Source organism: Solanum pennellii, chromosome 10, assembly GCF_001406875.1.
Source record: "Solanum pennellii chromosome 10, SPENNV200".
Lineage (NCBI taxonomy): Eukaryota > Viridiplantae > Streptophyta > Magnoliopsida > Solanales > Solanaceae > Solanum > Solanum pennellii.
In genome coordinates this window covers 61,454,364-61,480,386 of record NC_028646.1, presented here as the reverse complement: position 1 = coordinate 61,480,386, position 26,023 = coordinate 61,454,364, and the positions used below count along the sequence as shown (strand labels likewise).

The window sequence follows — 26,023 nt, the reverse complement described above, 5'->3', positions numbered from 1 at the left end:
CGACGGTCCGTCCTGCCCACGACGGTCCGTCCTGCCACTCCGTTACGAAGTTCAGAGAGTCGATTTCAGTACCCAAATTTCAGAAATCTAAGTCTTTTGGATCGAGACCCCCTCGACGGTCCGTCGTGCCCATGACGGTCCGTCGTGGGTTCCGTCGACTCACACAGTTTTTCCAGAAATAAAATCTGCTGCTTAAAACGACCAAACAGGTCGTTACAAAGATACTGAACCGTTCTTTGTCAATAGTTAACGGTGAGCATTCTTATAATAACAGTAATAGAAATGTGAATTATTTTCAATTTTCAGTCATCCGGCGTGCTTTGTTGCCCATGGAGACTGAGGCTGAGTGGAGGCAATAGAATAATCCATTTTCAATTATGAAGTCATATTCATTGCCGATGGAGACTTAAATGGAGTACTGGAGGTAAAGGAATTATCCATTTTTCTGTTATCAGGATGTATTCATTGCCACCGTTGGATACTGAAATGGAGTAGAGGCAACAAAATAATCCATTTTCTGTGTTAACAAGAGGTCTTCGTTGCCGATGGAGTCTTAAGTAGAGTACTTGAGGCAAAGAAATGAGCCATTTTCTGTTACTAGGATGTCTTCGTTTCCGATGGATACTAAAATCCAGTGGAGGAAAAGGTTGGAGGCTGAAATGGATTGGAGGCGAAGAATGGAGACTGAAGTCGAGTGGAGGCGTAGAATGAATACTGAAATGGAGTGGAGGCAATGTAATGATTCATTTCCAATTATGAAGACAGCTACATTGCCGCCAGTGGAGACTGAGATGAAGTGGAGGCAAATCAATGATCCATTTTGTGTTATGAGGACATCTCCCATGCCGCAAATGGAGACTTAAATAGAATGGAGGCAAATGAGTGATCCATTTTGTGTTAACAGGATGGCATCAGTGCCACCAATAATGACTGAGGAGAAGTGGATGCAATGGAGGAAAAGTGAAGGTAGTTTGTCTTTGTCATGGTAATTTTCTGACCCTAATTGAATTCGTCAAACATGTTGGTGGAGATGATGTTGAAAAATGGTGATGCATAGCATAACAAAACAAGCGAGATGCCTGAAAAAACTTTATTATCTTAGATAGGAGGAACTTAGTCTTGTACAATAACAAGGAAAGATGAAATAACAACGACATAAAAGCTATGCCTTTATTAAGATAATAAAGTGTTTTCAACATCATCTCCACCAGCATGTTTGACAAGTTCAGCTGGGGTCAGAAAATTATCATGACAAAGACAAACTATCTTCACTTCGTCTATGTTCTTACACGAGTATAAAAGTTCTTCAATTTTCTTTCTTTTTGGTCCTTAACCTTTTGTGTAGATATTAACCATATTGTTGAGCACGAAGTTTCTGAACTTCTCTGAAGCAATATTTTTCTCTGAACTTCTCTGAAGCAATATTTTTCTCTGAATACACAAGTGATTTCTATTCAATTAAAGATGATTTCAAATCGAGAATTAAAGGTAAAATTATAAATTATTTCCCACTTCAATTTTGGTACACATTAAAATTAAATAAATATCTATATAAATCAATTCGTAAAGTCTTGATACTTAAGTAGGACGTTGTTGGACTTCAACCTTAGCTACACTTGAAGCAACACATCCTTGCGATCCACCAGCATGGAAACATCAATGAATATTTTATTAGTTATTCATAAAAAATGATTCATTTTTTTCGAGAGAACATCAAAATTACCAGTCAATGAAAGCCCTAAATTTTCATTCGCTACATTCCTTGAAGTTCCTATTGTTGACATCCAATTTTGGACCTCCACATATAAATTAACTTTCGAGCTTAATTAATTTCGAACGATTTAAAATTATTAGCTTTATAAAATCTAAAATATTTTTCAAGTTATTTTAGAGTAATTTTAGTAGCTTTTATAATTTTTAAAATAGTAAATATGTTTTTATGTAATTAGTTTATTTTATAAATTTTTGAAAATAATCCTAAAAAAGATTTTAATTTTGGTAAGTATTTTATAACATTAATTTAATTTAAATTATGCTTAATTTTAAAACCAACTAGTTTATGGTTGAATTAATTATTTTATTTTTTAATTGAGAATCTCCTAAATTTGATTATATTAATTCATCTTATTTAGATTTTAACTGAATTTAAAAATTAAATTCGATTTGGCTATTCATTTAGCTAACCAATATGAAAGGACCAAATTATGGGCCTTTATAAAAGCATTTTTTTCAGCAGCCCACTCTTTTGTTCTCAATTCCCGGCCCATTTCCTTATCCCCAAAAGAAATTCCCAAATGATAGAGCAACAACAATTCTCTTTCTGGAGGTTTCTTCGTCCAGTTTCGTTCGCTGCCCGGGAAAAGGTAATATCTACTCCTTTGTTTATTTTTTATTTCAATTCCGAGTATTATGTGATGAGTTTGTCTCTGTTATGTTTTCTTTGGCTTCATTCTCACTCGGGTCGAATGTGAATGGCCATGGATTATTATCTTTATTGGTGGAATTCTTGGCTGATCATTGTGTTATTCCTCGATTAGATGTTCGAATCAGTTTGTAATTGTTTAAGTTCATCTTTTGTGTTGTTTCGAATAACATGTTCATCTTGCTTTGATTCTTATGCCTAACGTGTTCTTAAGCATTAGCTCCTTTGATGTCATTTGTTTGTTGTTTGATCATTTGGCTCAATTTTGTTTCTTGGAAGCTAAGTATGTCTCCGTTTTGCTCTGTTCGAAATCGTTTAAAGTTCATTTGGTCTAGCTGTGTGTCGTTAGGTTGTTTCTTTTTTCAAGTAAAGAAAATCAGCATGTTCCATGTATATAATTTTATTTCATTTTTCTTGTACTAGCATGCCTTTTCTCTTTATATAAAGTTATGTTAACCACTAATCATTTGTTTACCATAATGTGGGCTTCCCTTATAAATTTTAGGGATAACTTATCGGTGGCCCCTTAAAGATGGCATCAACTTTCACATGGACACTCTAAGTAAGATTTGTTCATTTTTAGCACCTCATGTCAAACCTCATTGTATCATTTTGACACTTTTTATGTTTTCAAAACCACATTTTAAGTGTATACATCCAAACGCCTCTTATATGAAAAATAAACAAATATGACACGTAGAAATTTTATTTTATTCTTTAATAAATTAGTTTTACTTTCTTTTTTATTTCTTGCAGATCCCAAACCTCATGCCCCACCTCTTCTCTTCTTTCTTCTTGTCTTTCCTTTCCCTTTGGATTTGTTCTTCTTCTTCAAAAAGACAAAGAGCATAGATTAGTTCACAAAGTAAAATAAGTTGGAGAATATGAAGAATCGTATCAAATCAAAAAGTTTTTGTATGACGTTTAAAAGAAAATGATTTCTTATGCTACTATGATTGAGATTTACAATGACGGATATATAAAATAAATTTCTTTTTTTTCAGTGGAGGTTGTTCTTTATGTGATTTATCTCTTGAATCAATTTAATTTCGTAATTTTCAATGGAGAAGGTAAGAATGTAAATCATTTTGTCCATTTGAAAGAAGTTAATTTCATTTTTTGTTTCCTTGAAATCGGTTTTGTTTTTAAATATAAATCAAGATGCAAATTCGATTTTTAAAGAAGATGGAAGAATCAAAGAGTGTAACCTAGTAAAGTATTGTAATATATCTTTAAAAAGTTGCGTGGTGATGAGGATGGTAAAAGTTGAAGAAGATGGAAGGGAAAAAGTAAGGAAGAAAAAGGAGAAAAAAAATATTTATAAAAAAAGTCAAAATATTTACAATAACGTCTCTGACGCGCTTTAAATTCGTGTAGCATGCATACCATGCTTAGTCAGCGAAAAAAATTTAAAGACACAATGAGACGCGATATGAGGTGTCTAAAATGAACAAAGCTTAATTAAAGTGTCTGGCTGGAAGTTTCTGCCAAGTTTAGGAGGCCACTAATGGGCTAGGCCTAAATTTTATTGTGGCATATATTTATGTATCTGAAAGTGTCTCTAGTATGGTCTTTTCTTCGATTTAATCATGTGTTTTGGTATTGCTACCCCACCATGCTATTTCAATGGACATTATATATGTAGTTTATGTCCTCATTTAACATGTTTGATTTGAATAATGATGTCATTTTGTTTAGTTCTTTGATAGAAGCTATTTTCTTCTTTTTGCTTCAAGTAAGCTAGCTTGACCCTTTAGTATGATAAGCTGGCTGCTCCAGGTCACCATGTATAAGCGGGTATCGTTTATTGCATAAAGTGTGATGTTTGTCTAGTGTGCATTATGCTATCTCTATTTTGTTTATACGGAAAAGAGCCTAAAATATCCTTGAAGTATCAGAAATGGTACAAAATCACCCTCCATCCACCTATTAGCTCCAGAATACCTTTCTCATCCACCTATTGACTCCAAAATAGCCTTCTCATCCACCTTTGGGTCCAAAATTAGCCACTTATTTAATGATTTTAAATTTAAACTATTTAAATATTTTTTAATACACGGGCGCACAACTATTTATTATAATTTAACTTATTAATATAATTTATAAGCAAATCTACTACCCATCCATTACTAATTAAACCATACTAATTAATAAACCCGCCCCATTACTAATGGACAACAGGAAAGCTACTACCAATGAGTGTTTCTAAAAATTTGAGGCGAAAATGTCTACAGAAGTACATTATCAACATTCAAGTCCTCAATCTAAACATATTATAAAGTGTCTAAATAAAAATTACTGATAAACTTTAAAGTCTGACTATGTTCATATTAATTATTCATTAGCCTCAATTATGTGATGTTACTTAATCGATAATCTTTTTAAAAAAAGAATATATTAAGGTTTTAATATTTAAAACAAATAATAAATATTTATAAATTTATATTAAAAATATTGCATGAATTAATTTGAGAGGTACTTCTTCTTTACCTTTAATCATAAATTTCGAATTCAAGCTTGAAATAAAATCCTATTGAAAGTGTTTTCCTAAATAAGCGGCTCAACGTAAATTTAATTTGGGCTCCAATTTGGACTCAAATAATTTTGAATGTCATTTTTCAGGAATCGGTAATTTCGTCGTGCTTTAGTAGTGTTAAGGAAGATTTTGATATTAGAAATGATTTATTAATTGGGTGGGGCTTAATTAGTAATGGGTGGGTGGGGGTAGATTTATAAATGATATTAATAAATTAAATTATATCCAATAATTGAGCGCCAATTATTTTCAAAAATATTTAAATAGCTTAAATTTAAAACCGTAAATTAGTGGTTAATTTGAACCCAAAGGTGAATGACAATGGTATTTTGGAGCCAGGTGAAAAGGGCATTTTGGAGCCAATAGGTGGATGGAGGATAGTTATTACCATTTCCAATATTTTGAGGGTATTTTAGGTCTTTTTTCGTTGTTTATATTTGGGATCCTGTTATCTGTTAAATATTTGTTCATAATGTGAGCTGTTTTTGCTATGCCTTGCCTTACTCTCACTTAGCTGTTGTGAGTTTTCAAAATTAAGAAAGCTCCCTTCTCTTTATCTTGCCTTAGTTTATGACCACACTCTTCGTTTCTCTAGTGAACTATGTGTTTATCTTCATTATGAATTAATTACTTTACAGTATGTTTGTTTGCATTTGTGTTCCTATTCTAATTCTTTTATTTTTTTTCCATATGTTTCCATTTCCTTTGCACTTCTGGTTGGTGGACACCCAAAACTTCTTTATCGAGTTGGATTTCATCACTATTCGAGTTTCGGAAGCCGAAATAGCGAAATGGAAGCTATAATACAGGTCCAAAAATTAATACAGGTGCTTGAAGAGCTGAATTAGGATGTATACATTGAGTATACAATCCAATATACAGAGAAAATAACTAAAATACAGCGCATATACGGCAGTATATGATTAGTGTATATGCTGATTTTTGGACACGAAAATAGGCCAAAGCCAAAGGAAAGTTGCAGCAGGTCCAGCAGGTGTAAAAATGGACAAGGTCCATTATGGGTCATTTTAAGACTCTGGACAGGTTATGAAGATTTGGAATTTTGTCCCAAATTTGATACTCTCTTCCTTTTTACTTATATTGTATTGTTTTGACTTATTGTATTTATCCTATGGTTTAATTTAATTAAATTCCCAAGATAGTCATATCTCTTTATATTCAAAAAAATTTGAATATTTATTTTATAGAAAATTACATAGCTTTTATTTGATGTTGGTCTTTATCAACACTTTTAAGTTATTTCCCTTTAGAAAAATCCCCTTAGATCTTTTCACTTCAGATAATAATAATAATAATAATAATAATAATAATAATAATAATAATAATAATAATAATAATAATAATAATAATAATAAGTAAATAAAAATAAAAAAATAAATTTTTCTTTACTTAATTAAATTTTGAAAGTTATTTGAAAAGTCATTTTACACAAATCGCCGGTCAACCGCAGGTAAGCGGGCATTCCGAGGGCCTAACACCTTACATTGAACTTCGAACCTATTTTTCAAATTTATTTTATCTGTTAATCATTTTGAAATACGCAGAGTTTTTTCTTGATCTTTACTAAAAAATTAAGTGGTGACTCTGTTTCTTTTGGAAAGTCGATTTCTTTTAAATCATAAGTTTAATCAATTTTGTCGAAAACTTAGTCATTTTTCTTTATATTTTATTTTTTCAAGTAAAACACCTATATTTTCTTTAGCTTTCTCCATGTTAGAAAAATCTAAAAAACTGTAAAAGCTATTGCATTTTGAACTAAAAAAAATTATAAAATGGGAAAAGAAAAACTCCATAAAAGCTTCAGGGTGGAGAAAATATTAGGCCATTTGGGAGCTTAGAAAGGAGAAGATTTATGGGTTGGAAAGTACAGAAAGCGTGAAGAGGTATTTCATTTCCATTGATTTAATAAATGACAAAATAGCTGCTGAAAAGTGATACATGGTTGTTTTTGGAATAATATGACCACGTGATTTAGGAAGGACCTTGGAAATTGATCCCAAGAGGTAACCGCTTAATAGTGAGTGACACATGTCACTTAAAAATTCATTCTATAATTATTATTTTTACCATTTTAAAAAGAGTAAAAAGTTAAATGTATTTTCTTTACTTTGTTTTATTGGTCAAATTGATTAAATGTTATATTATTCTATAATTTCTCCTTTTGAATATTACTGAATTTAATACAATAATACTGTAAATTTAATTTGTATAGAGCTTAATAAATGTCTTTTTCATGAGTTTTTGAAATTATAATTGTGTCTAATTTTGGTCTCTCGATACATGTATTTGCCGCGTCTAATTACATGTATCTCATATATACATGATTCAAAATTAGGTGTAATTTATTCTAAATACATTGAATCCAAGTGTATTCCTCTCTCTCTTTATATATATTATTAATTACCATTGATTACAATCTTTACCTACCATATATAGTTAATTACACATTATATTTGTATATTATTTTCTTTAATTGTATTTACCATGTTAAATAATTTGACATGCATAGTTTTCTTGTAATCTTCTAAGGAGATAATATTCTACATTCTAAAGGAATAAAAATGGCCAAACATATATGCAGATCCTTAAACTTGTCATTAAATTTTATTTTGACATTCCAACTCAACTTTGTTCCATTTTAACCCTTCAACTCCAATTTTTACGTTCCATTCCTCAAGGTTTTTCTCTTGTTCATATGATATCATATCCTCTTAATTCTTTCTAAAGAATCAAAGAGCTTCCGTTGTAAATGGGTGACTATTACTCATACATTGTCGCACATCTTGTCACGCCTGGAGCCTACACCCTGGATGTGGCCGACACTCGAAGTCCATTTCTGGCCCCCAAGCGAACCCTTGGCCTGACTTACTTAACTCAGTGGAAAACTAAACACAACTTAAACAAGAATAAAACATATTTAAAAACAAATACTTCATAAATTAATCTGGCCAAAATGGCATTTAAGTTTCAGCAAGTAAAATAACTCCAAACTGAACTACTCATAGTCTTCAAAGCCTCTAAACTGACTGAAGAGGGATGTTGGGATAGACCTAACAATATCCTAAAGCTAAAAAAGTAGAGCAATGAAAAAGATGTCCTCTAGAATGTAAAGAGACTCACCAATAACTCTGGAACTCAATCTGGATCAACGAAGCGCTGCATGCTAATCCTGATAACCTGCTTCTGCATTAAAAAATGATGCAGGTCAACTGACATTAGTACATTGAATGTACGAGTATGCGAGTTGGAGTGCTAAACACAACTATAAAGCTTGAAATGGAGTAAGCATGAATTTTCCTTGGCTCTACTTAACTTATAAGATAACAACTCAATATAAAGCAGCAACGACATATGCAATGTATATTTATGTAAAATTGATAAAATAGTGTATTTCTTAGTTCATTAAAGATATAACGATAACAAACTCAGCTTTACTTATATATGAAAGTAATATAGTTTCGGCGGGAATTTCTCTAACCGACAACCACCACTATGAGCCTAAGTGGTGATACAACGTCTTGCCCACGCTGCCAGAACTGTTCTATACTTTGTCGATGCATAAAACATCCTCTACCTAGTGGATCCACTGTCTAACCTTAAGTGATCATCTAAAAAGAATGACACATTAATACCCATGATGGCTACATGATTTACATGGGGACTTGATTTATTTGAACTCTCATTCCCACATCAGTGCTCAATACTACTCCGAAAATGTAATTTAGCTCATAGTTTTACTAAAACTTCCTTCCTTTTGGTTGAGATAATTTACTGAACCCTTTAACTTAAAAAGCTCCTTTTGGAAACAATGTTCCCCTCTTTAGTTTAAAACTCTTTTGAAACTTCTTAGTTTCCTTTTAGCTTAAATGTAAAAACATTTATCAGCCTTTAGGGAATACTTAGTCCCCTTTATAACTTTAGAGGAATGACCTCAACTCTTGCTCTTACTTAACTTGAAAATTTAACTCTTATGAATACTTAGTTCCCTTATACCATTTTATGCCTTTTTGAGAAATGAACTCAACCTTTAATCTTTTCATTTACTCGAACTTGAGCCATAAAACAAATTAAAAACGTTTAAGTAAGACTCTAAGAACTTTGAAAATTTTACTTTTACTCACTTTATAACTTTAGACTTAACTTCTTACTTTCTTGACTTTGGTTCTAACTTCCCTTGAATTTGGATTATGGATTCAAGGATCATGATCTCATATTTATGGATAATTTCATGATGTTTAGATGTAATCTAGAGTGTTGGAATCAACTAGGAATGAAGGGTACATCACTTAGGAACTAGTACGAAAAGATAGGGAAAGAACGGGGTCTCCAGGGGTTATTGGCGCTCTGAGAGGTGTGGAGAGCCAGGGCCTATTGGACAGACCCTGGTCGGGGGCACTATGGCTGGCGCGCTGCGCCAGGGCTTGTCAGACAGAGCCTTCCTTGAGGCGCTCGGGCAGGCGCGGCGCCCCAAGGGGTGTCTGACGGGACCTCCGACTTTTATTCTTTGTTTTTCATATGTAAACCTCCAAAACTCCTATGAATTCCTCCCCAAACACTTAGGATCCCTAATTAACTCATTACCCAATAGTTTAGACCCGAAAATAGTACAGAAACATGAATCAAAACTACTACAGATTCTACAATTCAATCAAGAAGAACTTCACAACTTTTCATCAAGAACTTCAAGATTTTCATTCAAATAACTCTAAATTTTTGTATTGAATCAAGTTGTAGGGTGGGTGAAAGGAACCAACACCGAATGATCTCACATACCTTGATAGAGATCACCCCCGACGAAATCCACGCAAGGATCTTGGCGTTCATGGACGATTCTTGGTCTTCATATTCTTTTCTCATTTTCTCCCAAACCCTAAGCGTTCTTAAATATTGAAAAAATTATTTGGGACTTGTTTTCACCCCTAATATAACCTTAAAAAAAATTAGGAAATACTAGGGTGAAAAGACAACTTTACCTTTACTAAAATTCGGATTGGACTTTCATCAGTCCAATAACCCAACTTCTGAAAGACATTTCTCCCTCATACGACATCGGAGTTGTGCAAACTCGGCAGTGTTGGAAAGACCTTCTCAAGGTATTTCCAAACATATAAAGAACTCAGCCAAACTTCTTTGGAGATAGAAGTTATTGCCGTTTGAAAATGACCAAAGCTCGTTGGAAATTTTCCAGATTTCCTTACTTATATTCAAAAATACTTATTCTTGGCTTCTTAGCTTATTCTTAGTTAATTCTAGTTATGAGATGTTAGACGTCTATCCAACAATTATATAAGCAAAAATTGGGTAACTACGTATCTTTCTGGTGATACTCGCTCATAATCGATTTTTATAGCATCCTGCCACATTTTTGGTGATTTCTTTCCCATATCTGATTTCGTGTAGCACTGTACCATATTTTCAGTTATTATAAGAGAATTATGGTAGGTAGAGATTGTAATTGATGGTGATTAGCATCCCCTCAAACTAATGGTGGTCAACCAACAGTTACACACTGTCTGAATGGTTGTAGCCTGTTGTATTGTATTATGTTATTAGTTTAAATATAATATTACGTAATTAACTTTATATTGAATATGATTGTGAAATTTGAGTGTCAACTATGAAGACACTATAAAGAGTCTGAAGTCTGAAGTGTAAACCCTAAAGGATAAGAGTGCATCACACTCAACTGTAAACTTTTGAGTGAAGTTGGGAAGATGAAGCACCGGTACTGATGTCAAGATCCTCTTTAAATTTTGGAAAACCTCTTCCACTTTTGCATGCCAGGAAAAAGCATCTTTCTTGGTCAATTTTAGAAAAAATTGTGGCTCCATGTAATTCATCTAACAACTCATCTATATTGGGAAAGGGTATGTGTCTGGGACTGTGATTTTGTTTAGGCTACAGTAACCCACACAAATCTACCAAGAGTTATCTTTCTTTTACACTAGCAGAACTGGCTAGCAAAGGGACTTGAACTAGGACGTATGAAACTAAATTTTAATAAAGCTGCAACTTGGTTCTTAATTACAGTATTTTGACCATGTGGGTAATGTTAAGGTCATGTGGGTAATGGTAAAGCCTGATGTTTGGAGGTTAGAATTTGGTAGCAGAGGAATAACATGAGAATGTGCTCTAAATGATGGAAGAGATGTTAGTTAAGAAACCACAACTGAAATTAATCTAGAAGTGTTTGGATTGGATTTCGTGGACCTTCTGATAGCATGTTAAAGATTGGAGAGAAGCTGTTGCTGAATCTGTTGATCTCAAGCATTGCAATTTGTAATGTTTCCCTTGCCAATAGAAAATTATGAACATATTCTTCTAGTTTGCTTGAATTGTCTTGTGAGTAGCCAACAATTTAATACCAAAAACCAAATCAGCCCCTCCAATTACAAAAGGGTAGTAATCTTGAATTGAATTTGAAGATACCGGGCAAACTTTTTTGCACCATATGATGTACCCTTTCCCTATTTGCACACCGAATGATAGAACTATTTGTACTGGTAAATTATGCTCTTTCACATTTCACAATGGATTCAACAACAACATTATGCATGGGACCACTATCTTTTAGTATTAAAACCTTTCTATGGTTGATCTCACCCTGAAGCTTCATTGTAGCGTCAATTGACTATCCCAAAATGGCATTGAAAGAAATTTCAGCAATGTCTGTTTCTTGAGGGTAATCACCAACTACTACATTGACCTCATCAACCTCTTCCAATTGTTCTTCTCTGGTAATCTCCATGAGAGATAGTTTTGCAGATTTGCATCTGACTGGGTGCAAATTTCTCATGGAAACGATAACAAAGTCCTTGTGCCATTAGATTTCTCCTCAGTTCTCATGTACTCATTTGAAGAGGTTGGGAAACGACTGGGTTGGAAGAAACATTGCTGCGTGGATTGTGATGTGTAGAGGAAAAATTGTTTTGGGTGTTTCTATAGAATTCAATGGTTGTACAATGGGTTTTTTGATTGGGGTCCACTTAGGCACTCTATTGCTTCGAGTTGGGCCTAATTTATTTTCAAATTCAAGTGCCAAACTCATAGTCCCGTAAATTGTTCTAGGTTTGTAATCCTAACATCGGATTTAAGTTCCTCTTTCAACCCATTAAAGGACACTCCTAAGAAACAGTGACCCATCCAGTTTATGACCCTAGACGAATGTTTTACAAATTCTTGACGATACCCCAGTATAAAACTCGTTTGTTGAATGTTACAAAGGTGCTTGTCGGGATTTTGAAACTCTGCAGGACCATAATTTTCTTGCAATGTTTTTTAACAAGTTCTTCCCAATAAAGTAAAGTTAGATTACGATTTATCCAAGAAAAGAGATCCAGAGCAGCATCCCCTTCCAAATACATCGCTGCAATGTCAGCTTAATGTTCCTCTTGAGTTTATTAATAGCAGAAATAATTTTCTGCTTTCAAAATTCATCCTCATCGGTGTATGGCCTCCGGGAAGTATTTTTTGGCCAAGCTGGACTATCAATGTCTTCTTCCTTTTCTTGCCAAGCAGATTTTCCTCTATTATGGTTTCGGTGACTGGATTCTTCTTGTTGAGGGCAACTAGTCTGGGCTTACAATGTTGCAACATCTGCTGCCAATGAGTCAGTCGTATATAGTTTAGATGCTGTGGCAAATTATTGTTAGACAAGAGATTCAGCATTGTGAACGCCTTCTTTTGAATTAGACAATCTGGTATTGACCATGTTGGATCGATCTGCTATGATACAAATTGCTAGTAACCACAAGTAGAGAACCGAAGAAATAGAAAAAAGCAAGTAAATTTATTGGCAATAGTTTGTGCAAGAATCTTAAAAACAATTATACTAATAAGTTGTCCGTATGGAGAGGACAATACTCCATAATATAGTAGTTTTAATTCTTAATCACATACCCCAAATAACTAATCCTATTACATATATATAGAGAACATAATAGGATAAGACTGACACCATAAACTACAAACTAGGAATAATATAACTGCTAGACCAACTGCTGGAGCAAATCCAGGGAACAGGTCTATCTGCTGTAGCAGTTGTATTTGTCCAGAACTCTTAAACTCTTTATCCTTTTGTCGAAACTTTCTTCTGAAGTACCTCTTGATAGGTGGGTCAGTATCAAAATCCTACTTCTTGTGTGAGATATGATTTTAGAAAAAATAATGATTTTAAGAATTGGCAATGTGCAGTGCATAGTAAGTAGAGTCTGCAAATGTATTAGCCGGATTTGTTTGGTATTCATTTCATTTATCTCTCTAATAATTTTCGATATACTTACTCATGATAAAGATCCCTTTTGAATGTTTCTTCCACTTGCCCTAGATCTCCTCCAGTAATAGAAGCAATGCAGATATTTGAAAGAGCTGTAATTACTGAAACTGATATGTAGAGCTTTCAGATTTTAATGTTTAACTGCATGATCTATAGTATTCTATTCTTTTCCCTCGACTTGAGAATGATACTTTTGTCATACCAGCAAACATTTACTAAGTTTGTGGTGCTGATTCAAAAGTCTGAAAGCTTTTGGTATTCCCAATTTTTTTAATTTTGGAAATTCTGAGTGATTGTTGATTTATTGTCAAAAGATATCTTTCTTCTTTTTGTGAAAATAGGTAGCACCAATTGTTTACCTTTCATAGTAAAAGAAGATAATATCAATTATTTTTCTATAGCATCTATTACTTCCTGTTTGAGAAAATTGAAATGGGTACCTGACGTTGTTCGTATACTTGTTGGAAATGGGCACTTAGTTGATGTTGTAGAGAAGATGCTTATTAACACCAAAAAATACTTTGAATTTGACAAAGGAATGTAACCTTTGGTTCATGAATTTGAAAGCGAGGTTAAAAGATTGATTGTAACTACTTGGTGGGGTCTTAGAAAGCAGTGCGTGGAGTTAGTCTAAAAATTAATTTAGGTTGCTCTTTCAGAAAACATAAATGTGGTTGGTAGTATTGGAAAAGTTTATTTTGAGAACTGGCCCTCAATGCCTTTGGTATAATAGCAAAGGTAGTACAACATGGACATGAGGTGCACGCATGTCATGAGCTCAAATTCTGTTGTGAACCGGGTTTTGTATTTAAGTAAAGAAGGGTGGAAGGTGACCGATTATCCATTGAGTTTCGGTGACAGCAACAACAAATTTTCGGTCATAAAAACGGATTTCAAAGTTATGACTTTTATTCGTGCTGTCCACTTTGTAAAATGACAGAATATGACCAAGAGAAACTGTTGCTATCCCGAAGTTAGAAGTCCTTTCAGAGATTAAGAAATGTGTAAAACCTGTCTGTCTTACAACATATAGATGTTCCAAGGTCCTTGGTATCTTCTTTTGATAAGTAGATCTTTGGGTGTTAAAAGCTGGCAACAAATTTATTTGAGACTTGGAGAATTCCTTTGGTCTAGAAAATGCCTTCCTCATATCTATATTGTGTACTTAAAGTGTTGCTAACTTTACATGATTAGTAGAATGCCAAAAGTGTATTTCTTGTATTGTTCTTTGTTGGACCTTTTTAAAAATCTTGTTTAGAGATATCATTAATTGAAGAATCATTAGCAAGAATTATATAATAAGGTGATAAATTGAATATTATCTTGCAAAATGTAAAACCTTATCGCTTTTCTTGATGATTGAGCAGAATATCAACACTTTGATATGTTCATTGGACTACAAGAACTACAAGGCCGAAATAAGGACTACAGATGCACAGGATTCCTTCAAGGATGGGGTGGTTGTTTTGGTGACTTGATGCTTAACCGGAAGGGATAAGTTAAAAAGGAAATTCGCCCAGACATTTTTCCTTGCTCCGGAGGTCAAGGGTTATTTTGTGTTGAATGATGTTTTTAGGTATGTAGAACAAAATGAGATTGATACCGTCTCATAAGTGCTTAATGGAACTGAGGATGTGCAGTGAGAGGTTCTGACCCCTGATCCAGGTTGGACCTCTTTTCTAATTCAATAAATGTTTTTGGTCTTTTATCCTCTTAAAATATTTTACTATTTTCATTTTGAATACAGAACCTACTCATGTGGTTGATCCTCCAAATATCGACCAAGCTGGCTCACGTGCAGAAGAAGTTCTTCATGTTGAGGAAAAAGCCAATGACTCTTCGATAGATGTGAGGCAAGCACCCTACAAATACAGAATCAGCTAATTCTGTTGCCCAAGAGGATGCTCCAAAAAGGTCGTATGCATCAATTCTCATTTCACAAAAAAAGAAAGGGCCAACCAAAATCTATGTACCCACCAATACTTCCAGAGTGGATCCTCCGAAGGTTGTAAAGCAGCCGGTTGCTGCAGTAGCAGAAAACGCAGCTCCTGAATCATCAAATCCTACTACCACTAGTGGAATCGATGTACCTGAAGCAAATGATGCTGAAGATGAAGGTATAATCTATTGAAACCTGTCTTAAATAAACTCAGTACTTCGATCATGTGATGGACACATCTATGTTAGAAAAAATGGAATAGGGATGTCCGTATTTAATTTTTTTAGCAAATAAAGGAGCACAATAAGTAGATGTGTTTTGAGTTTGATCTAGATGTTGTATTATCTGATCTGCTTGTAATTGTCATGTTCATTCTGCTTCTGACTTACTCATTGCTTGTAGTCCCATTAAGAGTACATTGTCATCTAATTTACTTAAATTTTAAATGTTGTAGCTGAGGGATACTCTATTTATGTCCCAAATTTGCCTCTAGATGTTACTGTAGCCCAACTTGAAGCTGAATTTAAGACATATGGGCCTATTAAGCAAGGAGGGGTACAAGTTAGAAGTAATAGGGTTGGTGCAGCATACATTATATTCATCTTGGTTCACTAACACCTACAGATTGTTATCATGTATCCACTTATTCCCTTTTCTGCAGCGATAAGGATTCTGCTTTGGCTTTGCTGAATTTGAAGATATGAGCTCCATGAACAGTGCCATACAGGTATGTGCCCCTGAAATATCATTGCACAGTCTATCTTTTTATAGAATTTAGAATGTGTTTACTTCCTAGACTTGTTAGTACATGATATGAAGATGCATTACTGTGACTATTCATTTTTTCAGGCTTCACCCATTATCATGGGGGCTCGTCAAGTTGTTATCGAGATGAAAAGAAAAACAACTAGGGGTAAGTTTAAGAGTATTATCTTTACAAGTTTTGTATATTGAGTTCACATAAAAAAAGTAAGACATCAAGTTCTGCAATCTATTCATACCATCAAACTATAAGAGTTAATTGGACCATGACCTTTTCATATAAAATTATAAACCTGCTTTTTCAATTTGATGTTGCAGTTGGTAGCGTTAGAGGACGTTTCTCTCCTAGAAGAGGAGTATTCCGAAACGTCAATTTCAGGGTCCGCGGAAACTTTGGTGGAGGTCGGAGCTACGGGAGAAGTGAATTTGGAGGACGCAATTTTTCAGGGCGTGGTAGGGTTCAAGGTGGACGTGGTGGTGAAAGCTATCAAGTAAGAGGGAGAGGGGGACGGAGAGGCGGCACTAGTCAAAGTTCTGCTACAACATAGTTAATGTGTCTGGATAAATTTTTTGGTGGTAAATATTGATCTAGTTTATTTGGTTGCCAGTGTGCTGGCAGCGGAACGGTAGTTGACATTGACGTTACTTTATGTTCTTGTCCCCCCCAGTTTACCCAAGTGTTGGGGGACTTTTCACTCACAATTTTTTTGTGTGGGTGACCTGTGTTTTCACAGTAATAACTCACAGCGCTTAATGTTGGTATTTCCAAATTATGTACAGGAAAAATGGTTTGATGGAATGTTTAATTTTATTTCTCAATTTGGATGCCCGTCCAAACTACAGCTGTTTAGCTGTTTGTACTGGCCTATTTGTCACTTTTGTGGGATTCTTTATCTTGGGATAAAAATAATCAAAAATTTGGATGAGAGTTGTTGTTGACAGAAAACTAGACAGGAATGACACTCTGCAGATTACCAAAGGCATGACCCTTAATAGGATGATAGGGAGGTCGAGGATTAGGGTAGAAAGTAGATGATCGAGCGTTGTCATTTTCCCAATTCTGGCATGTAAGTGACCATGTACATTCAGTCTATAAGGTGATCAAGGGTTCATCATACATCTTCTTGTATGGACTAATAATGCAACATATCATGTACTAACAAGTCTAGGAAGTAAACACATTTTAAAGTCTAGAAAAAAAGATGCAATGATATTTCAGGGAGCACATACCTGTATGGCACTGTTGATGGAGCTCACATCTTCAAATTCAACAAAGCCAAATCAGAATCCTTGTTGCTGCAGCAAAGAGAATAAGTGGATACATGATAACAATCTGTAGGTGTTAGTGAACCAAGATGAATATAATGTTTGCCGAACCAACCCTATTACTTCTAACTTGTACACCTCCTTTCTTAATAGGCCTAAATCTCTTAAATTCAACTTCGAGTTAGGATACAGTAACATCTAGACGCAAATTGCAGACAAAAATGGAGCATCACTCAGCTCCAAGAATTAAAATCGAAGTAAATCAAATGACAATGTACTCATACTGGGACGGTAAACAATGAGTGAGTCTAAAGCAGAGTAAGCATGACAATGCTAGTAGATCAAATAACCCAACATCTAGATCAAACCACATCTACTTATTCATTTGCTCAAAAACTAAAACTAAATACTAACATGCCTATTTCATTTTTTTTTGTCACATATAGATGTGTCCATCAAAAGATAGAAGTAATGAGTATATTTCAAGCAAGTTACAAAGAAATTATACATTCATGTTCTGTATCATTAGTTTCAGGTACATTAACACCACTGGGGGCAGTAGCATTTGATGCTTCAAGAGCTACAGTTTGTGTTACTGCAGCAACCGTATGTTTTACAGCCTTCGGAGGAGACATTCTGGAAGTATTTGTGGGTACCTAAAATTTGGATGGCCCTTTCTTTTTTGGGAAGTGAAGATTGATGCATCTGACTTCTTTGGAGAATCCTCTTGGGCAACAGAATTAGCGGATTCTGCATTTGCTGGGTTCTGATCCTCGTTGAAACGAGATTCAATTTCCACAACAATATATCTTTCATCACCAACACGTTTCCCATCTTTCAAAGAGTCGTTGGCCGTTTCCTCAACATGTTGAACTTCTTCAGCATGTGAGCCAACTTGGCTGAGATTTGGAGGATCAACGGCATGAGTAGGTTTTGGATTAAACATGAAGATAGTAAAAGATTTTTAGAGAAAACAAGAACAACTACACTTATTGATTTAGAAAGGAGAACCAACTTGGATGGGGGGTCGGAACCTCTAACTACACATCCTCAATTGGATTAATCATTTGTGAGACGGTATTAATCTCATTTTCTTCTACATAACTAAAAACACCATTCAAAACAAAATAACCGTTGTCTTGAGGAGAAAGGCAAAATGTCAAAAGGCGAATTTCCATTTTAACTTATCTCTCCCTGATAAACTTCCCTTAATAAAACAATCAACTCATCCTTAAAGGAATCCTATGCTTCTACAGTCATTATGAAGACCTTATAGTTCTAGTAGTCCAATGAACAATATCAAATTTATTGATATTCCGCTCAAACATCAAGAAAAACAATAAGGATTTAAATATGCATAATTTACTTAAATCTCATAGTGTTAAGAGTTAATTACATTATTTTCCTGTTCTTTTTTAAATTGCAAAAATCTCTTAAAATTTATGGATTTTGGATACATTACTAGACTTCCTGATACATGACTCGACTTTCGGATACATAGGTGAGGGATGTATCTGCGAGGGGAGAGATGTATCAGAGAGGGGATATGACATCCGGATGCATCACTTGACTTACAGATACATCAGCAGACATCCGGATACATAGGTGAGGATGTATCAGGGGAGTTATGTATTTGAGAGGGGATATAATGTATCATCGAAATGAGAGTGATGTATTCGAGAAGAGATTTTTGAAATATTTTTAAATGATAGAGAATTTTAGAGATTATGGTAAAATAAGATGTGTATTCAGAATTTTGAAATGATGGGTGCACTATTACGAAAAGGTAAATCTAAGATTCGAATTTCTAACTTCTCTTAGAGAGGTGCACCCAATTATTATGGCACGACATATACAATACTTCATATGTGGGTTCACACATATATATTTAAATATTTTTTTTAAAAAATATAATACTATTATATATGATTTCAGGAGTAGAGCATGTGTTCACGTGAACCCGGTGACCCCCCCTGAATACGCCTCTGTGTGTATTTAGGTTATTTTCCTTTTCAGTATTGCAAGATAGTATTCAATTGAATTTATCACCTTATTACGCAATTCTTGCTAATACTTTTTCAATTAATATATCTCTAAACAAGATTTAAAATAAGGTGAAACAGTTCTAACTCCGGGTATAACAAAAGTTCATCTCGGTCATATTCTATCATATTATAGAGTGGACAACATGAATTGAAGTCAAAACTTCGAAACGTGTTTTTATGATCGATAAATCTGTTATTTTTTTCTCCCAAGCTCAATGGATAATGGGTCATGTTCTATCCTTCTTTACTTAAATGCTAAACCCAGTTCACAACAGAGTTTGAACTCATGACGGGCGTGCACCTCATGTCCATGTTGTACTACCTTTGTTATTATACCAAAGGCATTGAGGCCATAATTCTCAAAACAGACTTTCCAATACTACCAACCACAAATATTTTATCTAAAAGAATAACCTAAAAGTTGTTACATCAAGCTTTCAACCTCACTTTCAAGTTCAAATCGAAAGTATTTTTTGGTGTTAGTAAGAACTACTCCTCTACAACACTCAACTAAGTGCCCGTTACCAACAAGTATATCGATTACCTACAGAAGCTATAGCCCATAGGAACATAATTGGTATTATCTTCTTTTATTTTGATGGGTAAACAAGATTAAACTTACAAGAACAATTAGTGAAGTTTACAACTTTTATGAACCAATAATTATTTTGTAAATCAGTGTCTTATGTTATCACATTATACCTCTTTTATGTTTGTTGTTATTGTGGTTTTGCGCTGAAAGCCCATGCGTTTGTCATTATTAATCTCACAACAATTCTTTTATCACATTACATCTTAAACACGTGTATCTAATTTTAGCACAAAAAATATTAGTTTTATTCCTTTTTAAAATACACACTAAGAGTTGTCATAACCACTTAGTCTGATCACTAATCAACTCCAGTACAACAACTACTCTAATTAGTTGCCTTTTATGTTAAGCACCATCATCAATGATAACTCATCATTACTAGCGAATTTTGAGATTCATATTGCATCATAGTACGCATCTAGAGTTCTAGCACAACAAAATATTTAATTTATTTGATACTATACTTGTGGCACCTCTCATGCATCACAAATTATTTCTTTCCAAATAATGCATCAAGAAGCAATATATCAACAAGAACATGAGAAATATAATAAATTATAAAAAATTAATAATATATTTTTCCACTCTAACGTTACATTCAATTATATCACAATTGATCAACTATCACAAATATGTATATGCAACATTTATTAACATGTAATTAAAAAAACTTTAGATTATATTTTTTATTTTCTTGCGAATATGTAATACAACCTCAACAAAACACATCTACACTTTCAAATATTTCATAATAGAGAGATAACTTTTTCATTAAGTTTTCAATTTGATATGTAAATACAGATTTATAAATTAAAATGTCAAAACATTCATCTCTTTGTTTTCAATAAAAACCTTTTGTATATGTAGAGAAGAATATTAAAAAATGTGACACAATAATAATTTTCACATGTAGTATTATTTATATATGTTTCACGAAGTTCAAAAGAATTAAGTCTAAATTTGGATGCTCAAAAAACACAAACATGTAATTTCTTAGTATGTTTAATTTCAACACAAATTTATGCATCTAAAGCAACCCCCATATATGATAGCTTAGCCACTCAATAAAATTGTTACAAGTTAATGGTCTCTAAAGCACTCTATCAAACAATAAGCATTTAAAAAAAAACATTTTCTCACCAGACTAATATCATCTATCTCAGTCACTCTAAATATTGTAAAATATGTTTTCTTTTTAATTATCTCTAGGTGATTATTTATAATTTTGTTCCTCTCTTATAAGATTTTAAAATATTAATGCGTTTATTAGGGTTTGGGGTTCAACCTTTTAAAGTATTTTTATGTTATTGCTCGACTAAAAAATTTCATTTCTTGCTAAATATAAGTTGTTTTCTTTATATGTTAAGATTTTCTATCAACTGCTAGCTTTAAGGTTTTATAAGTTTATTTTTCGAGTTATAGTTTTTATTTCCTGCTATATCTAACAATTGTGTTAATATATATGTTATCCCTCTTTGATTATGTGTATTTTTGTTCTTCTCGTAAGATTGCAGTATTTATGTGTGATTATAATATGGGGGTTAGATTTTTAAAGGGTTTCTAATTTATTTTTTGACTTAAAATTTTCATTTGTTGATAAATCATTTTAATCATTTGGTTAAATTTTATCTAACTCAAATAAAAGGTTTCAACTTTTAATCATATTTTCATAAGGATCATTAGCTCGAATAGTAAATCATATATACCACCTTAGATAATATCAATATTTTCCATATGTGAATTTAATAAGAAGAACTTTCCATTCTAAGAACGTAACTAGTTCTAGAATTTCTAATATATATAAAAATCATTCTTCTTCTTCAACTTGGGTGTAGTGCACAAATATACTTGGTACCATCCAAATCTAACACCCAATCTTTTACATATTAGCCATAAGATTCACTTGAGAAATGACCACATAAATATATCTGCTTAGTCAAATTTAATTTTCCTTGGTGGAATTATCATTTCTCCAAATCTTCTTCACGTTAAAGAATATATAAACTCAATTTACCACACAAATAAATTTAAACTTGAAATATATATAGTGTTGTCACGTACCTTCTTCATGAACACAAAAAGTCCAATTATTCTCCCAATTGTAGACTTACATGGAGTATATATGCTTGAACTTATCATTAGGCTCCCATGTACACATCAAACCAAATTCCTATTGTTTCTTGACTATTTTTCGTTCGTTTGCTAGTGTTGATCACCATCCTATCAAGTTATCAATTACTAGTATTTTTTTTGTAAGAAAATAAAGTATATGAAATATTTTTAGGATTGTTAAATATTTTATAGAAAAATACTTTATCATGAATCTTATAGAAAATTCTTATTATTTGAAGCGTGTTTGGCAGTACGAGCAAAAGAACATAAATAGGGTATAAATTGAATAAAAAATTTGCCTTCAATGTACAAAATTAATGTGCATAAAGTGATTCTTACAATTTAATTTAGAATTGTAATAAAGAAATGACTCATAATTGATATATGTTGTAATAGCAAGGAGTTGGGAAAAAAAGGTCAAACAAAACTATTTAGGACATTTAATAGTCATAAGTAATATGTTAGAATAATTAACATATTAAATATTCATCAACAAAGTATAATTAAAATTATGTATATGTAACATTTGTTACTATACAATTAAAAAACTCAGATGCTATTTTTTTCTTTCTTAAAATTATATCCAGCACAATCTTAATAAACATTCTCACACTTTCAAATATTTCATAACGATATTTCATAACAAGGTATAACCTTTTCATAAAATTTTCAATTTTGGATGTAACATATAAATTTATAAATTAAAATGTCAAACTTCATCTCTTTATTTTAAACAAAAACCTTTTGTATATGTAGAGAAAATATTCACAAATGTGATCATAATACTTTTCACATCTAGTCATTATTTATATAAGTCTTAAGAAATTCGAAAGAATTAAATCTAAAATTTAAATGGTCAGAAACATAAACAAGTAATTTCTTAGTGGTTCAATTCAATTCAACACAAATTTATGCATAAAAAATTTTTGACTAATATTTTAAGATGTATTTTTTCATTATAATAATATGCAAAAATTTTTTGAAATTTATAGTACTTTTCATATAGTTTTAAACTATCTAATTTTTTTGTTTAAAATATCGAACTAATGTGATCTAATTTAACTTTGAAAATTAGTCAAATTGACTTTTGAAAAGCAAACATGATAAACAATACCGGACGGAGGAAGTATGTGGGAGATTTGGAGATTTACACATGAACCATATGATAATAGTAAAATTCAAAATAATAACTTTTAAACAAATTTATTTTGAGTATTCTAGGATAACATGAACCAAAAATAGCAGCATCCAAGTGTAGACAATATTAAGTAATTCGGTATTTATGTATACCTATTTTCAAACTTTGATAAACATTAAGCACAAAAAACTATGAATATAATTTTTTTCCCCCACAAACACATCATTTTGTTAAATCTTATCTAACTCAAATAAAATATTTCAACCTTTTATCGTAATTTCATAAGAATATTTGATCCAGATATTAAATCATATATATCACCTCAGATAATATCAATATTTTTCACATGAGAGTTTAATAAGAAAAACTTTTCCATTCCAAGAACCTAAATAATTTTAGTATTTCCTAACATATAAAAATCATTTTTCTTGTTCTTTAACATGGGTGTAATGCACAAATATACTTGGTACCATCCAAGTTTAACACTCAATCTTTTACATATTAGTCATAAGAACCACAAGATTCACCAACGACCACACAAATATATTATTTGCTAAGTAAAGTTTTTCTTAGAAGAATTATCATATCTCTAAATCTTCTTCAACGTTGAGAAATTTATTGGCTCAATTTTCCACACACAAATAAATCAAAACTTTAAATATATAGTATTGTCACATACCTTCTTCATAAACACAAAAAGTCTAATTATTCTCCCAGTTAAAGATTTACATGGAGTATGCTTGAACTTGTCATTTGGCTGCATTGTACACATCAAATCAAATTCCCCGTTGTCTCTTGAATATCACTTTGTTCGTTTGCCAGTATTGATTACCTCCCTATCGATTTTATCGATTAGTACTATTTTTGGCAAGAAATTAAAGTATATAAAGTATTCTTAAAATCGTGAAAAATTTACACAAAATACTTCATCACGAATATTCTAGAAGATTTTCATAAGTTGAAGTGTGTCCATCATCTACTGCCAAACACAAACAACAGAACATATATAGGGTGTAAATTGAATAAAAAAAGTCTGCCTTCAATGTAAATAAAGTGATAATTGCAAATTAATTTAGAGTTTTTTTTGTAAAGAAATGACTCATATAATTAATATATGTGTTATAAATAGCTAGGAGTTAAAAAAAAAAGGCCAAACAAGACTATTTAGGAAATTTAACTATCATCAGAAGTATCTTAGAATAATTAATTATATTAAATTTTCGTCAAAAGGTATAATTAAATGAACCTAGACATAAGTATGAATATTTTCTTTTGAGATCTAAAATCATTTTTTACAATAACTTTTATATTAATAATAACTATATTTCGATCAACACCACAAAATTAGTAAACATTTTGTTGGTATAACCAAAGTATCCTTCTCAAGTGGAGGGAAAACAATAGAAGACTCTAGAGCATGCAATTAAGCTCTACATATCAGTCTCAATAACCACAGCTGAATTTCAGAGCAAAAATGTTCAAGTTTTCAAATATTTGAATTGCTGCTATTACTAGAGATGATTTAGGGTTAGTGAATATAGTGTATCTATCCTTATATCATGAGATATATGTATATGGATTATCTGGACATATCAAAATTTAATAGAAAATTTGTACTATTACAAACTAAAATATATCTAAATATTTTATTCCAAATTAACTAATGAAATTTCTGTAAGTTTTCTAATAATGTTTGATGATATAGAACCTTCTTTAAAAAAAGAATCACAAAATAAGTTTCAAGTTCAAATTAAAAGAGCAATTTTAATAAGTTTTTCAAGTGAATATTTTTCTAACTTACAAAGTTTTCACTTTTGTTTTATGTAAACCTCCAAAGACCACACATGCAAATTATCAATCATATAACTCAAGTCAGGAGGTTTTTCCTCCTCAGCCTTTATTATAAATGAATTGAGATAAGGCATAGATTTTCTTTGAATTTTTCTGAAAAATTTGATTATTCACTTGAATTATCATGTCGATCTATTATATATTCTAAATTATTTAAAAGTAAATTTATTCACTCCTAAAATTGAAATGACAAAAAATAACCAAAAAAAGTAACACACGAGTTAGGAAAATTAAAATTTAAGAATCAATAAAAAACAAAAATCCTCCTTACGTACCCTCCACAACCTAAAAGCATTACAATGACGATAATCTAGTGGTATTGACGTTGTGATTGTTTATTAGTTGTTCAGATCTGAAAGTGCGGAATTCATCGGAACGTTACCAGAATCGTGACAGAAGCTTTGAGCTCGCTAGAACTCCTGCAAAATAAATCAAAAAATAAAATAAAAAAGGGATAAGGAAAAGGGGTTTCATTCGGAGTTTGTTGATGATGATTGATTTGATGTTTTGGGTGGTTGTTTTTGGGTGTTCGTTTGGTGGCTACTAGTTCGTCAGAAAAGAAGAGGGAACACCGTTGTGGCGGTAGGGTTGTGTTGGTGATGAGTTGGTGTTCTTTGGCGGAGAAACAAAAAAAAATTGTAGTATGAGTTGAAATGAACAATTTTCTTGGCAAGATTAGAGTCAAAGTGAGTGAAATTTATTGATGGAAAAAAATATAATTATCTAATAATTTTAATAATTAATTAGGAATTAATTAGTATAAAATATAAAATTAATAAAAAAAATGTTAATCATAAAGAAAACAAAAGAAAAAGAATATAAAAGAATTAGTTTCTGATGTGGCTGTCACGACCCAAAACCGAGCCGCGACTGGCACCCACACTTACCCTCCTATGTGAGCGAACCAACCAATCTAAACCCTAATATTTCAATTTAATATCAACAGAAAGTAATGCGGAAAACTTAAACTCATTAATAAAAACCAATTCAATAACTTCTAAAATTCAACATCTATTATTTCCCAAAATCTGGAAGTCATCACCACAAGAACATCTATGATCAAA

General features: G+C 32.3%; 2 pseudogenes; one reads left to right on the top strand and one right to left on the bottom strand.

The window, feature by feature from the left end:
• The first annotated feature begins 602 nt into the window (after positions 1 to 602).
• Positions 603 to 16,503, top strand: LOC107001435 (annotated as a pseudogene).
• Positions 16,504 to 16,901: 398 nt separating this feature from the next.
• The window catches only part of LOC107001434, an 89,956-nt pseudogene continuing 80,834 nt past the window's right edge, over positions 16,902 to 26,023 (bottom strand).